We start from the raw sequence: 19,554 nt of genomic DNA on the forward strand, positions 1-19,554 counted from the left end.
TAGAATTTCGTCCCGAAATTCAAAACAACTAAATAACAACCCCTAGTAGCCAAAGAACAATCTAGGATACAAATCCCTCATCCGCTCCTCCGTCTCCCACGTAGCTTCCTCGACCGAATGATTCCTCCACAAAACTTTCACTAAATTCACCGTCTTGTTCCTCAGAACCTTCTCTTTCCAATCGATGATCGTCACTGGTTCCTCGTTATACGTCAAGTCTGGATTAATCTCTAACGGTTGAGGAGGTATCACATGAGATGGATCAGCAACATAATGTCGGAGCATAGACACGTGAAAAACGTTATGCACTCTGGCCAGCTCCGGAGGCAACTCCAACCTATAAGCTACCTCACCAACTCGCTCCGTGACCATGTATGGTCCGATGTACCGGGGACTCAACTTGCCTTTCTTCCCAAATCTCACTACACTTCTCCACGGTGAAAGTTTTAAAAATACCCAATCTCCAACCTCGTACGCTCTGTCCGTAGCACGCCGATCCGCTAAACTCTTCTGTCTGTCCTGGGCTGCTTTCAGGTTAGACTTGATTACCTGAACGTTCTGAGTAGTCTCCTCAACAATCTCCGGACCCACTAAGATTCTTTCTCCGACCTCTGACCAACACAACGGTGTGCAACAAGCTCTACCATACAATGCCTCAAACGGCGCCATGCCAATACTCGAATGAAAAATATTATTATAGGCAAATTCCATCAAATCCAACCGCTGGTGCCAAGCATCACCAAATTGCAACACCGAAGTTCGCAACATATCCTCCAAAGTCTGAATAGTCCTCTCTGACTGCCCGTCTGTTTGAGGATGATACGCCGTGCTGTAGAGTAGTCTCGTACCCAAAGCTTCCTGAAAAGCCACCCAAAACTTAGATGTGAACCGTGGATCACGATCCGAGACAATACTCACCGGGACACCATGGTACTTCACTACCTTCGAGATGAACAACTCCGCTAATCGACTCAAGGAATACTTCTCCCTCACTGGAATGAAATGTGCCGACTTAGTGAGCCGATCAACGATCACCCAAATGCCATCAAAACCGTTATGTGTACGCGGGAGCTTGTACACAAAATCCATAGTGATATTTTCCCATTTCCACTCGGGAACGGGAAGCGGCTGTAATAACCCAAACGGCTTCTTCCTTTCTGCCTTAACCTGCTGACAAATGGCACACCTACTCACATACTCGGCTATCTCCCTCTTCATACCCGGCCAATAATAGAACGGTCGAATGGTATGATACATTTTAGTAGCTCCTGGATGCATGGCGTAAGCCGAGATATGTGCTTCATCAAGAATTTCCTTCTTCAAATCCACATCATTTGGCACGAACATTCTTCCCTCTTGCATCAACATGCCATCCGATTCACGTACCCTGAGGTCTCTCCTCCTTCCTTGTTCTCGAGCTTGGATTAATTCTTGAGTCTGCTCATCAGCTACTTGAGCTGCAAGCACCCAATCAACTAAGATGGGCCTAACTTGAAAATTAGCAAGTAAAGCCACATCTCGATCTTCTGCTTCTAACCTCACTCCCGTAGCACGCAAGTCCGCCAAAAGGGGAATGTGACTTGTGTACAACGCATTAATGCGGCCTTGAGACTTCCGACTAAGTGCATCAGCAACTACATTCGCACGACCAGGGTGATAATCAATCGTGCAGTCGTAATCGCTGAGCAACTCCATCCACCTCCGCTGGCGAAGATTAAGTTCCTTCTGAGTAAAAAGATACTGGAGACTCTTATGATCAGTAAAGATCCTACACTTCTCACCATAAAGGTAGTGTCTCCACAACTTCAACGCAAAAATGATAGCAGCCAACTCCAAATCATGAGTAGGGTAATTCAAGTCATGGGGTTTCAACTGACGCGAAGCATAAGCAATCACCCTACCATGCTGCATTAACACACATCCCAGACCATTCAAGGAAGCATCGCTATAAACCTCAAAATCACCACTATCGTCCGGGAGTGCCAAAACAGGTGCATGAGTGAGACAATGCTTCAACTGCTGAAAACCTTGCTCACACTTATCATCCCACTCAAATTTAACGTCCTTCCTCGTCAATCTCGTCAGTGGTAAGGCAATCACGGAGAAATCCTTAACAAATCTCCGATAATACCCCGCTAAACCAAGGAAACTCCTCACCTCGGTGACGGTTCGCGGTTGCTCCCAATTCTCCACCGCTGCAACCTTCTGAGGGTCAACCAGAATACCCTGAGCAGAAATAACGTGCCCCAGAAACGCTACTTGGTTTAGCCAAAACTGGCACTTGCTAAACTTAGCATATAATTGATGTTCCCTCAACCTTTTCAGCACCAAAGTAAGATGTCGAACATGCTCCGCCTTCGACTTAGAATACACCAGAATATCATCGATAAAAACAATGACAAATCTATCCAAGTAAGGCTGGAACACCCGATTCATTAAGTCCATAAAAGCTGCTGGTGCATTCGTTAACCCAAATGGCATAACCAGAAACTCGTAATGACCATAACGAGTCCTGAACGCCGTCTTAGGGACGTCATCCCTATTAATCTTCAATTGATAGTATCCAGACCTCAAGTCAATCTTAGAGAACACACAAGCACCTCTAAGCTGATCGAACAAATCATCGATACGTGGCAACGGATAACGGTTTTTAATCGTCACCCGATTCAATTGCCTGTAATCAATACACAGCCTCAAAGTTCCGTCTTTCTTCCTCACAAACAAAACTGGAGCTCCCCACGGAGAAGTACTAGGCTGAATGAAACCCTTATCCACTAATTCCTGCAGCTGCACCTTCAATTCCCTTAATTCAGCAGGTGCCATACGATAAGGAGTCAAAGAAATAGGATTAGTACCTGGAAGCAACTCAATAGTGAACTCCAAATCCCGATCTGGTGGTAACCCAGGCAAATCCTCGGGGAAAACATCTGGAAAGTGTCGGACTACCCTCACATCCTCAACACTACTAGGAGGAGCCTCATCCAACACCACATGGGCTAAGTACCCCTGACAACCTTTAGTCAACAACTTTTTCGCTCTCACAGCAGAGATAACGCCATGTCTCACCCCACTCTGCTCACCAACGAAAGTAACCACAGGTAGTCCAGGACGGCGAAACGTAACTATTTTCCCGTAACAATCAATATTGGCATGATTGGGGTGTAACCAATCCACGCCCAAAATCACATCGAAATCAACAATATCTAACGAGATAAGATCAGCTGGCATAATCACACCCTCAACTATCACTGGACACCCTGGGTACACACAATCTACAACACATCTCTTTCCTCTAGGCATAGCGAACTCTAAATCGAACCCTAGAGGTGTGGGGCGAGGTTGCGTCACTTGAGCAAATGTATGAGAAATCACAGAATGTGTAGCTCCGCAATCAATTAAGACTCTAGCAAAATAACCAAGAATATTTAACGTACCCATGATCAGATCCGGGTTGTTCTGAGCATCCTGCAAAGAGATGTTGTGAATACGCCCCTGGCCCTGCTGTCGTCCGCCACGACCTCTGCTCGCCTGAGCACCACGACCCTGCGTACCACGCCCTTGACTGGGCTGACCGGTCTGTCTCGAAGACCCTGCACTGCTAGTAGCAATCTCTCCTGGCTGAAACTGTCCTCCCTGATACCATTGAGAACCGCCGGCTGGAGTTGGAGGGTACGGCATATAGCCACCCGAATACTGAGGGTAACCACCCTGGGAATAGGGGTCCTGAGGATACTGATACTGTCCCGGGGCATAAGGAACAGCATCACCCTAGTAGTGGTAGGCACCACCCCGACCTGCCTGTCCATAACTACTCGGACCCTGAATCTGCTGGATAGGGGCAGGTGGTGGCAGGAAAGTCTGCTGCGGTCTCTGCTGCTGACTCTGGGGACATTGCGCGGCTCGATGTCCCATCTGCCCGCAAGTAAAACAACCACTACTGCCCCGCCTACACTCGCCAGTGTGCCGATTATTACACCTTCGGCAAAATGGGGCCCTACCTCGACCACCATCACCCTGTCTCTGGCCTCGAGCGCCACCAGTAAATCTACCTCCCCGTCCCTGACCAGTGGCACTGAAACCACCATTAGAAGAGCTAGAGCTATTACCACCCCTCTTGAAGTTTTGAGTCTGACGAGGCCCGAGCGACGCTTGACCTTTACCCTTGACATCTTTCTTCTGATTACCATTCTTCTCATCGTCATCACTCTCGCTCGTCATGTTCTCAGAGTCCTCAACTCTCAGCAAAACCTCGTAGAACTCCTGATAAGTATCACAATGAGTGGAGGTCGACATCGAACGCCACTTCTTCTTAGTGCCAATGCGAAAACGACGAAGCATCTCTGCTGAATTACTAGCAATCTCAGGGTGGTAGCGGGATAAGTCGGTGAACTTCCGATAGTACTCGTTCGCAGTCATCTTCCGCTGTTTCAACTCAGTGAATTCCTGCTTCTTGCGATCGATGTACTCAGGGGGCACAAATCTCCTCTTGAATAACCTAATGAAAACATTCTAGTCAGTCTGCTCGGCTGGAGTCAAACGATGAAGCTCCTATTCCCACCAGGATGCAGACTCCGTACCCAAAAACCATGAGGCCGTCTCGACCCATCTCTCAACAGGAAGATTCCCCTGATTATTCAATACTCGGAAAGTCTTCTCAATATGCTCTAACGAACGCTCTGCTTCCTCGTGCCCTTCATAACCGTGGAACTTATCCAATTTCAGATTGTACATAGTCTCTAGAGGAGTCCTCTGGGGAGGGCGAATAACTGCCTGGATAGCGGTAGCAATAGCTTCCCCCAGCTGAGTGATATCGGGGAAACTAGACTCATCGGAGCGACGTGGTTCCCGACGAGGCAGCATAATTCTGACAGAAGGCACCAAAACCATTAGAATACTCACAAAAGACACAGGACTGCCAAACCTAAGCTCTGATACCAAACTGACACGCCCCAACCGAGATCAGGGCATGCTGGCCGTCACGTGGAGGTGACGTAGCCATGTGCACAGTGCGGAAGCTAAAGGAAATAATATAAAAGTACAAATAATTTAAAACTAGCATATGTAATGTGATAAAATAAGTGCTAGCGTAAGTGAGACGCTGAATTCAGAGCCTAAAGACTATAGCAGTCCAAAGAAAAGATACAACAATAGTGCACCCGAAGGTGACCCTACATCGGTGCGTGTCTGTCAGAAATGCCGGGACGTCCTCTGGGAAAACCACCGAACCCGCTAAGCTACTAGAACCTGGAGGGGCGCAAAATAAAAGCGTGAGTGGGCAAAAACAAATTCTTTGAAAACCATTTCATAAAATACATTCTAACCCCTCGCCGTAAAACCTGTATACTTCCCAAAAAATAAACATATATACGTAGGTATAAATATGCCAAATATGCTCAAGGGTATGCCATCATGCTCAAAGCCTCATAATAATATGCAAGTGCTCAGGTATAAACCGTGTCAATAATTTATTACTGGCAGCCGGAGTCACCTAAAGTGACCTGTACGGCTGAATCTAGAGCTCAAATCTCAATCTCAACAACTAAACCTGGCCACGAGTCGAAACCACCTATAGTGGTCTGTACGACAAGCCTGGGTGTAATACATATAAACGCTCTAGTGCTACGATCACGTGAAGGCTGTGCGAATAATCGCGGGTCACCTACGAGTCGGAACCACCTATAGTGGTCTGTAAGACAAGACTGTGCACCTAACTTGGATCCAAGCTGAGCGTATGGTGCGGGAGGTGAACAACACGTGAAGGACTGTGCCCTACTCTGGGCGGGAGCACTAACACCGGGGGTGCAGGTTATGAGCTCTCTAAGCATCACTAACCACTATTTAATGCAATCGTTAAATAACGCTTACCTGGCACTTACCTATGCCTCCACAGCACCAACATATATATATATGACATATGCATAATTGAATATATAAATAAACGTATATGTCACTAATCATGCATAACCACCAATTATATTAAAAGGAATGGCATATAACGAAGCATTTAAACTAATTTCTGGGAATTAAGATGTATATAGGTATATACAGAAAACCAAAAGCCCACTCACTGGTATGTGGAAGGGTCGTAGCCCCCTGCCTCGAGTGTGCACGCTCGTCCTCGGGATACGTGTCACCTATATGCGAATTAACTATAAAAACGTTAACTTTAAAGCACATAACCTTCCGTTCAAAATAACTTCTCATACATTGCTCAAAATGGACAAATGAATATACCAACGTGCTCTACACAACCTCAGGATCACAACCATATTTTTAAAATAATTTTCCTCCGCCGCCACGCGCCGGCCACGCGTAAGCACGTGTGGCGCACACTGACGGCGTCAACTGACGGCGTCAACTGACGCCGTTAGGAATATTCCGTCAAAACTGACAGATTCCGTTAACGGCGTCAGGAATATTCCGTCAGAATCCTGACAGAATATTCCGTCACCTTCTCCGGCGAGTCGCCGACACCGTCGCCGGAAAACCTGCAACTTGGGTTTTCTCTCTCGTTTTTCAACCGTTTTTCATGATTTTTGCACCATTTTAACCCTTAGAACTAGTAGAACATGTCCCTATAAGTTTTAAGAACTAAAACTCATGAGAACTCACCTGTCACCAATTACCAAAATCGGTCAAACTTGGACCAAGCTAATCCGACGTCCAAATCCGTCCAACGATGCACTCCCAAGCTCCTTGGGACCTCACCAACACATCTACAAGTTCCAAAAGTCCAAAAACTAGCTAAATTAATCTTGCATGAACAGTGACTAAAACGGACCTTGTGAAATCGACGTGAAAACGTCGAGGTTCTTACCTGAAAATGGCACCACTGGACTCCTCTCAGCCTCAGGAACTTGATGGTGTACTTGGTTCCCTCGATCTGCAAAGATTTGGTGGGTTTTGGGTTTGTCCGTACACTCGAAGGAAGAAGAAGAAAGAAAGAAGGGAGCTCGGGGGAGAGAGAGAGAGACAGGGAAAGACAGTGAGAGGGATAGGGACAGTGTGTGTGTGTGTGTGGTCCAACTCTGGCCAACACCACACAAAACAACCAAAAACATAACGAAAACAAACTAGGGGCAAAACAGTCTTTTCACACGTACGTTTCTGATAATTCCGGGACGGGATGTCACATCCAGCCTGCAAAAAAAATTAGGGACAATAATCTAAGACAATCAATTTAGGGTTGGGTGTAATGGTGACAGGTGTGATGAAGATAATGTTTCAACCGAGTAACTAATAAGATTGGTGGTAAACGGGTGAACACTGTTAAAGCAAGGAGTAACGTATTGACATCAATCCCCAAGTGGTCAATTTGGTCACCATGCATTACTCTTACGATGATTCAATGACTGCATAGGGCAAAACAAGTACATGTAAAAAAGTCAGTCATTTTTCGTAGCAACCAATCATAATATGGATGAGATTCTTCTCCATTTATTTATTATGCATTATGCGGTCAGTTAGTTGTTAAATAAAAAATCAAAATAATTTATAACTTCACGATTTACGATGAAGAAATAAAATGTGGAAATTCCTAAAATCATCACAAAGATATAGATGGAATTCAAATCCTCATGATATGATATGTGTACATCAAATTCTTTGCCTTTTTATATTGTTTTTAGCAAGTACTATCTGTATATATGTTTTGCCGACAAGTAGAAATGTAAGGAGCTAAACAGTTTTTGTTATATGACTTTGTCAAACTCATGACATTAGCAGCCAGCGGAATTAATAGAAGGATTATTTTTATAGTAGAGCGATAGCGTTAGTAGATTAAACAATTAGTTGTTAAAGAAAGTATATCAGCGAAAATTAAGCGCACTGTAATACATGAACATAATTATTTTCTAGGACCGCAGTAAAACAACGTCTGCACAGGACAAGAAGTAATGATTTTTAATGAGACTTTGAAAAAGAAGACATCATAATGATCAAACATGAAAAAGTAAGATATAATAACTTCACTTTTACGCTGCATATAAAGGAAAGCAGTAAATCCTGTATGATTGGTGGAATAATTACTCACAAGGAAAACAGTGTCATCATATAATCTTCTACAAGCAAACGGCAATAAATCATGAATATATGAGTATTTCTGCATATTCTTCTCTCTCTTCTATTGTTCTGGCGCCTCAGCAAACATGAATTTAGTCCAATCCTCATCTGCAAAACCAGTGCTAGGATCGTTCCCTTCTCTAATCACCTTCCTAACATTCTCTATCCTCTCAAGAACTCCCTGTACAGCTGAATCAAACGCGTCTTCGCTCTCCAATCTCGACCTAGGATCTGCGTACACCAGCTTTGGTACCAGCCTTATGACCTCCTCCCTCATTGCCAATGCCTTCTCATTTGAAATTCGAAGCAATGTTTTTTCAATCATGCCTTCTTTCAAATCTTCCACTTCCTTCACCGGAATAAACACCGAATACTTGGTATGTTTCTCCGGCAAATGCCATAAGTACTGCGTGTACGCAGTCGCAGGATGGAAGAAGACCGGAATACAACCAGCAAGTAAAGAATCAAATGCTGATCTCCTAGTATGTGAGTCCCCCGGAGGCTGCAAGCAATAGACCGACTTCTCGAAAACCCTCATAACCGTAACTGGGTCGTTACAATTAATCCCAGGAGAACCACAGTGCACGAATTTGCAATTACTCGAAGCTTGGCATTGATCAATGAGTTTGCCCCGAATGGAATTTTGCATGCCAGGCCGCGGCGCGCCCACAAAAGAGAACAAGTGAGGCCTTTTGTACTTCCTCACTCTGTTCTGCCATTGAACAACCTCACTGTCGCTCGCAGGATGAAAGTTTGTCGGATACGGTATAGCAAGGTCATTTCTCCAACAACTTCCTTCAACCGACAACATACTCATGTTCAAGGATTCCGGCAAAAACCTCAAATTAGTACCCCAATCAGAACCATTGTCCGAGGTCCTCCTGAAATCCCAAGAAGTCCTCCCGGTAACAAAAAAATGATCTCTGCCCCACATTTTCTTCCACTCGGGCCTCCTCGAAAGCCAATTCACAAGATCTTTCGCAGAAGCGTCCCTGACTTTGAGATCAAAATCCCACAGATGGAGACTTGCATCGAGGCCGGTATAGGACGGTACATAAATGGCCGAAGCCAGATTGGAGTTGTTCGTCAAGCATTTGTACGCCTTCATCTTGTTGTGGAATATAACTTCTAACAAGTAGGGATTGGTGAGGAACCAACTCTTGTTTGCCAAAACCTTTCCGGATTTTTCGATTTGAGGACCAAGACCCGAATTCACAAGGTGAGGACACATATTGTCACTAGTATTAGCACCTTGATCACTAAGGGACTTGCTCCCTGTCGAAAGAGAATGGCAGTTTGCGAGGAGATCAAAGTTGAACCGTGCGGGAAGATGATCGTGGATGTAAATGTAGCGGCCGAAACACGAATCTTTGATGTAGAATGGACGAACATGGTGAATGACTGAAAAATTGACCCCATGGTAGACATCCAATATTGAAGTTGAATAATCAAAGCAAAGCAATACAAAGAACAAGAAAAATGAGACTAGTACACCAAACCAGACTTCCCTGTAGCACTTTCCGGCGGGTAGTTTCTCCATTTGACCTTCTTCAATCACACGAACCTGTTTGCCGGGAGAATATATCTCCGGTGGTGGCGGATTCACTGGAATTGTCTGAAGGCAGATGAGAGACGGAAACACATGAAAAATTTGGAAATTCAGAAACAATGGTAGTAAACCACTCCTTTTTGAATTACAATTTTATGAGGAATGGAAAAAAAAAAAAAGGTGTGGGAGAATTTGAGCAAATGGAACTATTAATTGGGACAGCAATACTGATTGAAAGTGATTTTTTTTTTTTTTTTTTTTTTTTTTGTGTGCGACAGGATTGATGATGAAATTTGGAAAATGAGAAAGAAAGGGAGAGTAATATGATTAGGATTGGAGAGAGAGGCCAAAAAACGAAAAGGCAACAAAATATCAATGAAAAACGATCACGCAATCGAATCACTTTATAAAGACTCGATATTTTTTTAACAGCCAAATGTATATTTACATTTACTGCGCAATTAAGCATATGATTCCTTTGATATACTTTCAAAACACTCAAAGATCTAAAGTTTATTCTTTAACAATTGTCCTGTTGGATTAGCCAACAGGAACAAGATAATAAACAACCTTGCAACTGCAGATATTTACAACTCTGCCACCATTGGTTGAATTTTTCAGGTGGACGGGCCGGAGGCTCTAATTTTATAAGATAGATATTATCCCTAACTTAATAATCGTCATCTATTCAAACCGTCAAATGTGAGATTTTATTATAAAAAAACTTCAATATTAATTAAAATAAAATAATTATATTTAAATTATTTCTTTCTTCTCCTCTCACCGATGTGGGATAGTCAACACCATTAACACCACACGAATCACAAATTTCTTTATACAGAAAAATACCTGCTATTGTGTCCGAAAGGACATGCATGTTGGAGGGGTACTGTTGGTCTTTTAGGAGAGGATTGCATCAAGGTGGGGTCCACTTCAGGACATAGATGGGAGAAGGGTTCATGCAAAGAGAAGAACAAGAACGACATTATTATTATTATTATTATTATTATTATTATTATTATTATTATTATTATTCTTATTATTATTATTACAGAAACGAGGTTTAAAATTCTGCATTTGAATGTAGGTGGGGACGATGACGGATTTAGGAAAATTTTTTTGAAGGGTCACATGTAAAAGTTTATAAATATTTTTTAGACATATAATAATTTTAAAAATTAAACCATAGTTCCATCATTCATAACTTATAAAATAAATAACAATACAAGTTACAATAGCTCCCTATGAGTTTTCATATTTTGAAAACGTTGCATTATAGCTTCATTGTCAATGAAAGAAAAAACATTGCTCTCAATATAAACCACCATGCTACCACTCAACCATTGATCTCCCATTCGGTTACGCAATGGAATCTTCACAATATTCATACCAAAAAAAGCTCTCTCCATTGAAGTAGTAGCAACTGGTTGAACCAAAGCCAATGTAATTAGCAAATACACAGGATTATATACTATGTTCCTTCCCGTCTCCACCATTTTTCTTTTGCAAGACTACCAATTCCTTTCAATTGAGAAAATTCACTACTTGAACGCATATTAAGAATATAATGTCCAAGTTAATCTTCAAGTGCCAAGAGTTGACAAGTAGTAAATTCATTCGGATAAAATGAGCAAAACAAATTAGCTTTTGTTCATCAAAGCCGAGAATGAATCATCCGGGCTCAAACTTGCTAAACAAACAAGCAACTCTGTATTTACCTCATCAAGCAACTATTTAATTCCACAAGTTGCTTATCAACGATAGCAACAAAGAGCTCCACATGATAATGATGGAAGTTTGTGATTCTTTGAGCTCTATGCCATGATCTCCCTTGAGTAACAGTTTTTTTTTTTTTTTTTTTTTTTTTTTTTTTGGCCCTTGGTGTTTATTTATTTTTTATTAAACTAAGGGTCCAAAACTATGTCGTTTTGACAAAGTAATATTTATTTTAAAAAAAAAAAAAAAAAAAGAGAAAATGAGCCACTCTTACAGTTGGAGGGCATGTATGAAGCCAATTCTAATCTTTAAAGGAGCACCACCCAAGTTATACATGGACATTCACTAAAGTTCAGAGGGTCAGCACTCAAATATTCCCTGGACATTCACTGAAGTTCGGAAGGTCAGCTGATCCCTCTGCCCCTCAATGCATTCACCTCTTGGTGGGGAGAAATTTTTCGATGTGCTCAGAATACGAGATAGTATATTATGTGTTTCTATATAAGTGATGAGATTGTTATGTTAAAAAAGTAATCACATAAAAAATAAAAATTTTCACCACTTATAACAACAAGTGGTGTATCACTTTTGTCACAAGCACAAGAAAAAAAAATTCGTAGGTGGGAGTCTGGAATGGATATGTTAGTCATTCTAGCCAATGGCAATGACACGAGTCAGTTTCCTACAAATCAGCCTCAACTGTAGCTCAACGGTCTGTTCGCTGTTGGTTTACGGCCACGTGTTGAAAAGGGTTGACAAATTTTTATTATTTTTTTTAATTCATTCATTAAATAGCGGCCAAATGGGAAACTATCAACGTGAAGAATTGTTTGTGTTGTTGAAGAAGAAAAAGGTACATTTTTTTATGTTTTGACCAAAGTAGAAATTAATATTGTAAAGAATAAAAGAAGAAGTGTTTGAGAGTGCGTAATGCGTAATGATGAAAATGAAAGCTTGAAAAGTAGTGGAAGTCATGAAGGGCTGGAAAAAATTCCTAAACATTCCGAATGAAACCGAAAAAATTTTGATCTTAAATTAAGAAAGTTCTAAATCGGAATTCTCAAAATTTTCGAAATGCCATATCGAGCTAATTTCGAATCATTCGGTATGGGATTCGGGATTGCCTATTCAATGGTTCGTGACACACCTCGACCCAGAAAGTCCACTACCGAATTAAGCTGTGCTAGCTGACACCTGGAAGGTGACGAAGCCATAGAATGTGATAGTGTATAAAATGTGAATAAATTTAAACTTAAAAATGCCTATATACACAAATACGCGGTGAGCGAGTATGGACCCATTTTACGCGTGATATATGATGTGAGAATTATACGCACACAAATTAAACCCTCTTTTTATCAATTGTAGTGAAGAATGTAAGTAGGGATCGTTCTGGACCGGGGATTAGGAGGGATTGTTAATCACTTGGATTTGACTCAAAAACGTAGAAACACAATATAAAACACTATACTAGACTCAAAGAATGCAAAACTAAACTTTAAAACACAAAAACAAACCAAAAGACTCAAAACAGCCCCAAAACACTCAAAACTGCCTTAAAAACACAATCTGAGCAGTTTTGAGCACTAGACACAACTTTGGACGAAAATTGGTTTTAACTTGACCTAAGACACTTAAAAACACAAACTAAAGTGATTTCTAACTACTATGACTCACAAAGTAAAGGGGGATTGGTTTTGGACGATTTTAAAAACAAAACTTAAAACTTTGTGAAACGAACAGATTTTAAACGAATTTGGATTTAATGAATGGATGGGAAGCTAGCTAAGGGGTTCATCTCCACACATGTTATACTTGCACACAAAACGATTTCTAATTGCTTTTCAATAAACCATGAATTCTCAACGCCCCAGATTAACCGTGAATTGCACTAATTAACCCTCAGATTTTCCTAACGTTATTGAATTGGATGATTGCATACGACAACCCAAAACATTCCCCACAAGTCCCCTACATGATTGCATAATAGAGATCCAAGCAAGAATCATTAAGTTCTATGAAAACCATAAGCATTGACGAAGCACTTGTTACTATGATTGCATGAAACTTATGCCAAGAATTTACTTAACGCGATTGAGATCATCAACCTTTACTACTTGTGAATATAATTCCATAACGATTAGGTGAAATTTCCTTATATCCTAGCATCCAATTTATGCATGATAATTAAGCGTGCACTCTCAACCAACACACACAAATCAATGTAATTCACATAGATAAGTAAATTGAATTCACAACTTATGAAACGCAATTAGAAGTAATCATATCATATTGCAAGCATACACATGTGTTTCGAATCCCCCCCTAGCCAAGGGGGGGTTTAGTTCCTCATACGCACAAAACAAAGAGAATTGAAATTAAACATTGAAATCAAAGGAAAAGAAACACCTAGAAATTCCAGCGACGTGAACTTGAATTGTATGAACTTCCGAGCTTCCTTCTCCTCCTCCTTGGTGCGGCAAGGGTCTAGGGACAGGTTTTAGGGCCTTAGGTGTATGGATGTATGGTTATGGAGGGATGTAGTAGTGTTTAGGGGAAGGGGATGGTGCGGCAAAGGTCTAAAACTAAGGAAAGGGGTGTTTGGTGGCTGCGGCAAGTGTGTGGAGATGTTTTGACGAATTTATGGAATGAATGAATGTATATGAGAGGTGGTGATCTGATCTAGGGGTTAATATGAGTATTTATAGGCACTTAAAACCCTAGGGTAATCAGATATGGACTTGAATAACCCAAATCCACTAGGAAATAGGCTTAGAAATCAGAAATAGAGAGGGATAATGCTTCCTAGGTGTGGCAGGTATGGGATAAGGTGATAAGGTTTCTAGAATGCCTTGCAAGGCAAGGGAAATCAGATTTCTAGAAGGGTTTGGGCGCCACCTTTGTAGGAGATAAGATAAGGTTCCTAAAATCATGCTTTAAGTGCCAAATTTGTAGGGAAAAAGGGATAAGGGTGCGGCAAAGCTTAGGGATAATGTTTAGGGCTTCTAGAAAGCCCTAAAACTAAGGGGAATTGGATAAAACCCACGGCAAGGATAGGATAGGGCATCTAAGGCTTCTAGAAACCCTCCAAGATAAGGTAAAGTGCATGGCATCCCTATAGGATTAGGATAAGGTGTCCTAAATGGATAAGGACTCCTCATTGTACTTGGAAACTTTGCCTATTAGGATTAGGAAACCTTGTCTTCATCTTGGACTCCTTTTCCTTCTTGGACTTGGAAAACTTCTTTGTTGCTTCTCTTGAGACCATTGGGATTTAACTTTCCTACTTCAAGTAGGAAACCTTATTTGAGTAGGAATCTTCATTCTTCTAGGAATCCTAATTCAACTAGGAAACCCATTTCCATTAGGGACTTTCCTACTTCAACTAGGAAACCTTGTTCAAGTAGGAAACATCATCTTCAAATCTTCAATTTCGTCCATCCTCTTGGCTCCAAGCATATGATGTCCATTCCAAGCTCTAATTTGCTCCAAAAGGCTCTAAAATGCATCCTTTTGCATACTTTGCCCTTAAAACCTGAAAATACATAAAACTAGCTTAAAAGACTACTTTACTAAGGAAAAACACTATAAATGCACAAGAACAAGCTAAACTAAGGTGCATAAATATGCTCCTATCAATATAGAGCATAGGTAAGCACCGTAAGGTAAGATAATGATTATACCATCATAAGGAGCCACCTGAACTGGGAGTGCCACAAGTCCTCGTCGATACGGAACTTTGCTATTAGAACCTAGAGGGGTGCAAAAATAGAAAGAGTGAGTGGTCGAAACAAAGATTTTCAAAATCATTTCCATTATCAAAGGTAGTAACCCCTCACCGTAAGACCTGTATAGTTTCCAACAAATCATACTACGTAAAAGTATGATATCAAAAGTATACTAATTGTAAACCTAGAAATATACCACTATCTAGCATCTCATTAGCAATACAAATAATAACGTGCTTAATAAACCATATTAGCATACAAGTCAGAATCACCTATGGTGACTTGTACAACTATACACATATCACATCAATCACTACTAGCACATAAGTCGGAGTCACCTATAGTGACTTGTACAACTTATCCATATCTCATCACATATCTCATCATTCATTGCTAGCATATAAGTCAGAGTTACTTATAATGACCTGTACGACTTATCCATATCTCATCACATATCTCATCAGTCATGGGTAGCATATAAGTCAGAGTCACCTATAGTGACTTGTACGACTTATCCATATCTCATCACATATCTTATCATTCATGGTTAGCATATAAGTCGAAGTCACCTATAGTAACCTGTACGACTTATCCATATCTCATCATTTAGCTCATTTATCAATTCCTGCACACGAGTCGAAACCACCTAAAGTGATATGTATGACAGGCTGGGTGTAAATAAATACGCTCAAGTGCTACGATCACGTGAAGGCTATGCAAAGTATCGCAAGTCACCTACGAGTCGGAACCACCTAAAGTGGTCTGTACGACAGGCTAGCACCTACCTAGGATCTAAGGTGAGCGTGTGGTGCGGGAGGTGAACGATCACGTGAAGGCTAGGCCCTGGCCACAGGCGGGAGCACTAACACCAGGGTGCAGGTTTATGAGTTCTAACATATCTCAACACAATCATACTCACTACTATCACTATCATCAACATGCACTCACCTGAAGCTTACTTGGACGTCCGCAACATCATTTGGCACTTCAAAGCATTCACAATAATTAGGTTCAGGTACTATAGATATGAATATGCCATGATGTAAATCTGAAATTCAACCATATTATAATATTTCCATATATATAAACATATATACAAATGGCATGAAATGCATAACTGTAACACCCCACTCCCGAACTATTTACTGTCGAGAGTAATCATCAGTGATAAGTTCAAATAAACACTAATTAAATTAACTATCACTACTTACCTTTCCTTACTTCAATTTCTTGATTCTTTACATCTTAATTTATGACCAACATTTAACTACCAAAACCTCACACTACTCAATTCCTCAAACAAGGCTATTGTTTACATCTTAAATCTCACATTTTTCACCAATCTCCCTCACACTACTCAATTCCTCAAACAAGGCTATTGTCTCAAATATTTAGTCTCGTTTATTGTATAGATGCATCTAACGTCTCGTTAGACTGTCTACGTACCCTAATTAGGAATCAAGCTGAATGTAGTTCACAATAATTAATTGTAGACAACATGTATATGGATATACTATGACATAATCTAAACTCAACCATCTATTAGCACTTTAAAACATACACATAAACATATATATATATATGACATGGCATAAAATGCTTAAATCAATTTAGAAGCATTTGTGGAACCATCAATTATATACATATTATAAAAAGGAAAATATCCACTCACCTGGAGTCCATCCTATGATTCACTAGCACGCATATCGAGGCATCCCGAACGATTGGCGCCTATAACAATTATTGAATCATGTCTTAGAACTCATTTCAATAGAATACAAAATTCACATAAGGTACATCCTCAAGAACATTCTAAAATAATTCGAGACTCATAGACGACAAGTCAACTGTCGATTAAAGATTGATGGTAGGGTCTACAACCCTGAATAACTCGGTCCGAAAGATCCGCATATCAGATTTCCAATCCGTAACTTCCAAAGATCCACATTATGCTTCTAGAATAACTACTAAAATTTCATTACGATCCAACGGTCAGATCTTTGCCAATTGCCCAAAATCAAGTGGCGGTTAACATTTATTTTACAAACTTACAAATTCAATTCGAAAATATCCGCACATAAAATTCCCGATCCGTAAATTCCAAAAATCCTTAAATATTTCGTATAATAATGTATCCAAGTTTGGTGACGATCCAACGGTCGGATCGTCGATTCACATTTTGACCAAATCACGTATCATAACAAAATTTGATTCAAACGATCAACCTATGTCATTCAATATCAAGACTAAATTCTTGAAATTTATCATAGCCTAAAAATAGCATTGGCAGCCCACTGACCACGCACAGCTGCACGCGCCACCGCCGGTGGCGGTCGGCTGCCCCGACTCGCTGGAAAATTCAACTATTTCCAAAAATTACCAAAATTTATAAAATTGTAGATCTCAATGGGTAGAGTAAACTTTATACCTGTAACCAAGGCCAATTTGGCTTGGAAATACCTCAATTTCACCAAAATCTGTACGAACCCTAGAATTTGGTGTGCTTCGATTCGACCTCCAAACTTGTTTCGACGCCTCCACCACTGCTTGGGCTTTATTCCTGGGTTCAAGGGGAGTCCAATGGTGGTGGTGGTTGATGGGATTTGCTTTAGAAATGGTGGATCGCCGTCACCGCACCTCTAGTGCACTCTCGCGAAAAACCCTTAAATTGCTCTCAAATTCCTTCCAAATTTGGTTGATAATGGGAAAAGAAAGGGTTAGATGATGATTGGGAGTGGCGACTTGGTCCAATTCGTAAGAAATACGGTGGAAAACCACCGAAAAGCATGGTGAAAACGGGTCGAAGGGTGCGGGTCAAGGATTCGGCCGATCCCCCCTTCTCTTTTTCTCCCTCCTTTCCCTTCTTTCCCCCTTCTCTAGTTGGTCACTCTCTCCTCTCCCTTCCTGATTGGGCAGCAGCCCATCACTTCCATTTTTTTTTTTCTTCTTCCTCCAACCTTTTTCTTTTTCTTTCTGACTCCCACCACTTTTTCCCCCTCAGGAAAATGCTAAAAGAATATTTAGTTCGTCTCACAGCACATTGGTCAATGAAAGTCAAAACCTTCGCCTCTAGGGCATTCTCGTAAATTCACAATTTAAAAATTTATAAAATAATAAAATTTGGGACGGGTTGTCACAGTTCGGGAATCCCAAACCGAACCGAAACTAATATTTTTTAATTATAGTTAGAATTAATTGATTTAATTTTAGTTTGGTAGACAAGAGAATTTGGCTTTGTATGAATTTATGAGATTGTGAACTTTGGCATGCAATTATGACTTCTAGACTTGTTTTTAACACTTTATGGTCTATCACAAATAGGTGCGCTAACTTTTTTTTCAATTCAAAATCCAAAAAGTTTAAAATGCCCAATGATTTGGGCTTGAAGGCCCAATCCCAAATCTACCCGAAATCTTGAAAATATTTCAAGTATCCCGAAATTTGGGAATCCCAACAATTCGATTCAATTTCGGGTCATAAAATTTGGTTCCGAAAATTATTAGTTTGGAATTTGAGCTTTGGGTTTCGGTTTGGGATCCCAACCCGAACCACCCCTAATGTCATGTAGCATCCAATTAGTTAACAACAACATTCACCCTTATACCCCAAATTAACTTTGCAATTTCAAATTCATGTAAACACAAGCCACCATTTCGGCTTCATTCCTCTAAGCAACACACTCAAAAGCAAGACACAAATAAAAGCAACCCACCATGTGTGCGCGCGTATATTATGCAGGTTACATATTATATTTAATAGCTAAAGCAATTTCATTCAACTAAGCAAGGTATACATCACACATTGGAGATGAGGATTCAACCAAGGAGGAGCCTTTTATCACACTTGAAATGGAGTAAATATATTCATTAATTGGTTGCAGGAAAGACATTCGGCGTTTGATAATCAACTCGTTTTTAAATTTTGTTGTCACCTTTTCTAAAAACAGCAAACTTGTTTTTGTTTTTTAGTTTACAATTTTGAAAACAAAAAATCAAAAAACCTTTACAAAACAATTTTGAAGCTTTTAAATAAAATAAAACCTTGTGTGGATCCTTCATCGGTCGAATTGGCATCACATTTAGGGTTTCAAGAGGTACGAATTGAGAGTGAGTCCTCCCAAGCCATATCCATCATCAACATTTGTCTGGATCGCGCATCCAAAATGGATTTGTTAGCGGGGGATGTATGCAGTTTTTTTTACTGCTTCAAAGATTAGTTCTATTTCTAGGATTAATAATGGGATTGCCCATTGTTTGGCAAAGGTAGCATTGTCTAGTGGTTCAAAACTAGTTTGGATTCAAAAGCCTCCAACTATTATTCAGGACCTTCTCATCCAAGAATCAGCGTAAGCTTTCTCAAGTTAATGATACTTCTTTTCAGAAAAAAAAAAAAAAAAAAAAAAAAAAAAAAAAAAAACCTAAAAAGAAAAAAACTGAAATCATTATCAAACCAGCTCTTTGGTTCCCATATATGTGGAACCAAATTAAAAACTAAAATTGG

General features: G+C 40.6%; 1 pseudogene across 1 annotated transcript; it reads right to left on the bottom strand.

Moving 5' to 3' along the window:
- Window positions 1–7,934: 7,934 nt before the first annotated feature.
- LOC137738269 (putative xyloglucan galactosyltransferase GT14 pseudogene) lies at window positions 7,935–9,981 on the bottom strand (annotated as a pseudogene). Its single transcript, XR_015954595.1, has one exon. The product of XR_015954595.1 is annotated as a putative xyloglucan galactosyltransferase GT14 pseudogene (transcript).
- Between the last annotated feature and the right edge of the window lie 9,573 nt (window positions 9,982–19,554).

This window comes from Pyrus communis, chromosome 13 (assembly GCF_041283825.1).
Source record: "Pyrus communis isolate YQ-2024b chromosome 13, ASM4128382v1, whole genome shotgun sequence".
NCBI classification, from domain to species: domain Eukaryota; kingdom Viridiplantae; phylum Streptophyta; class Magnoliopsida; order Rosales; family Rosaceae; genus Pyrus; species Pyrus communis.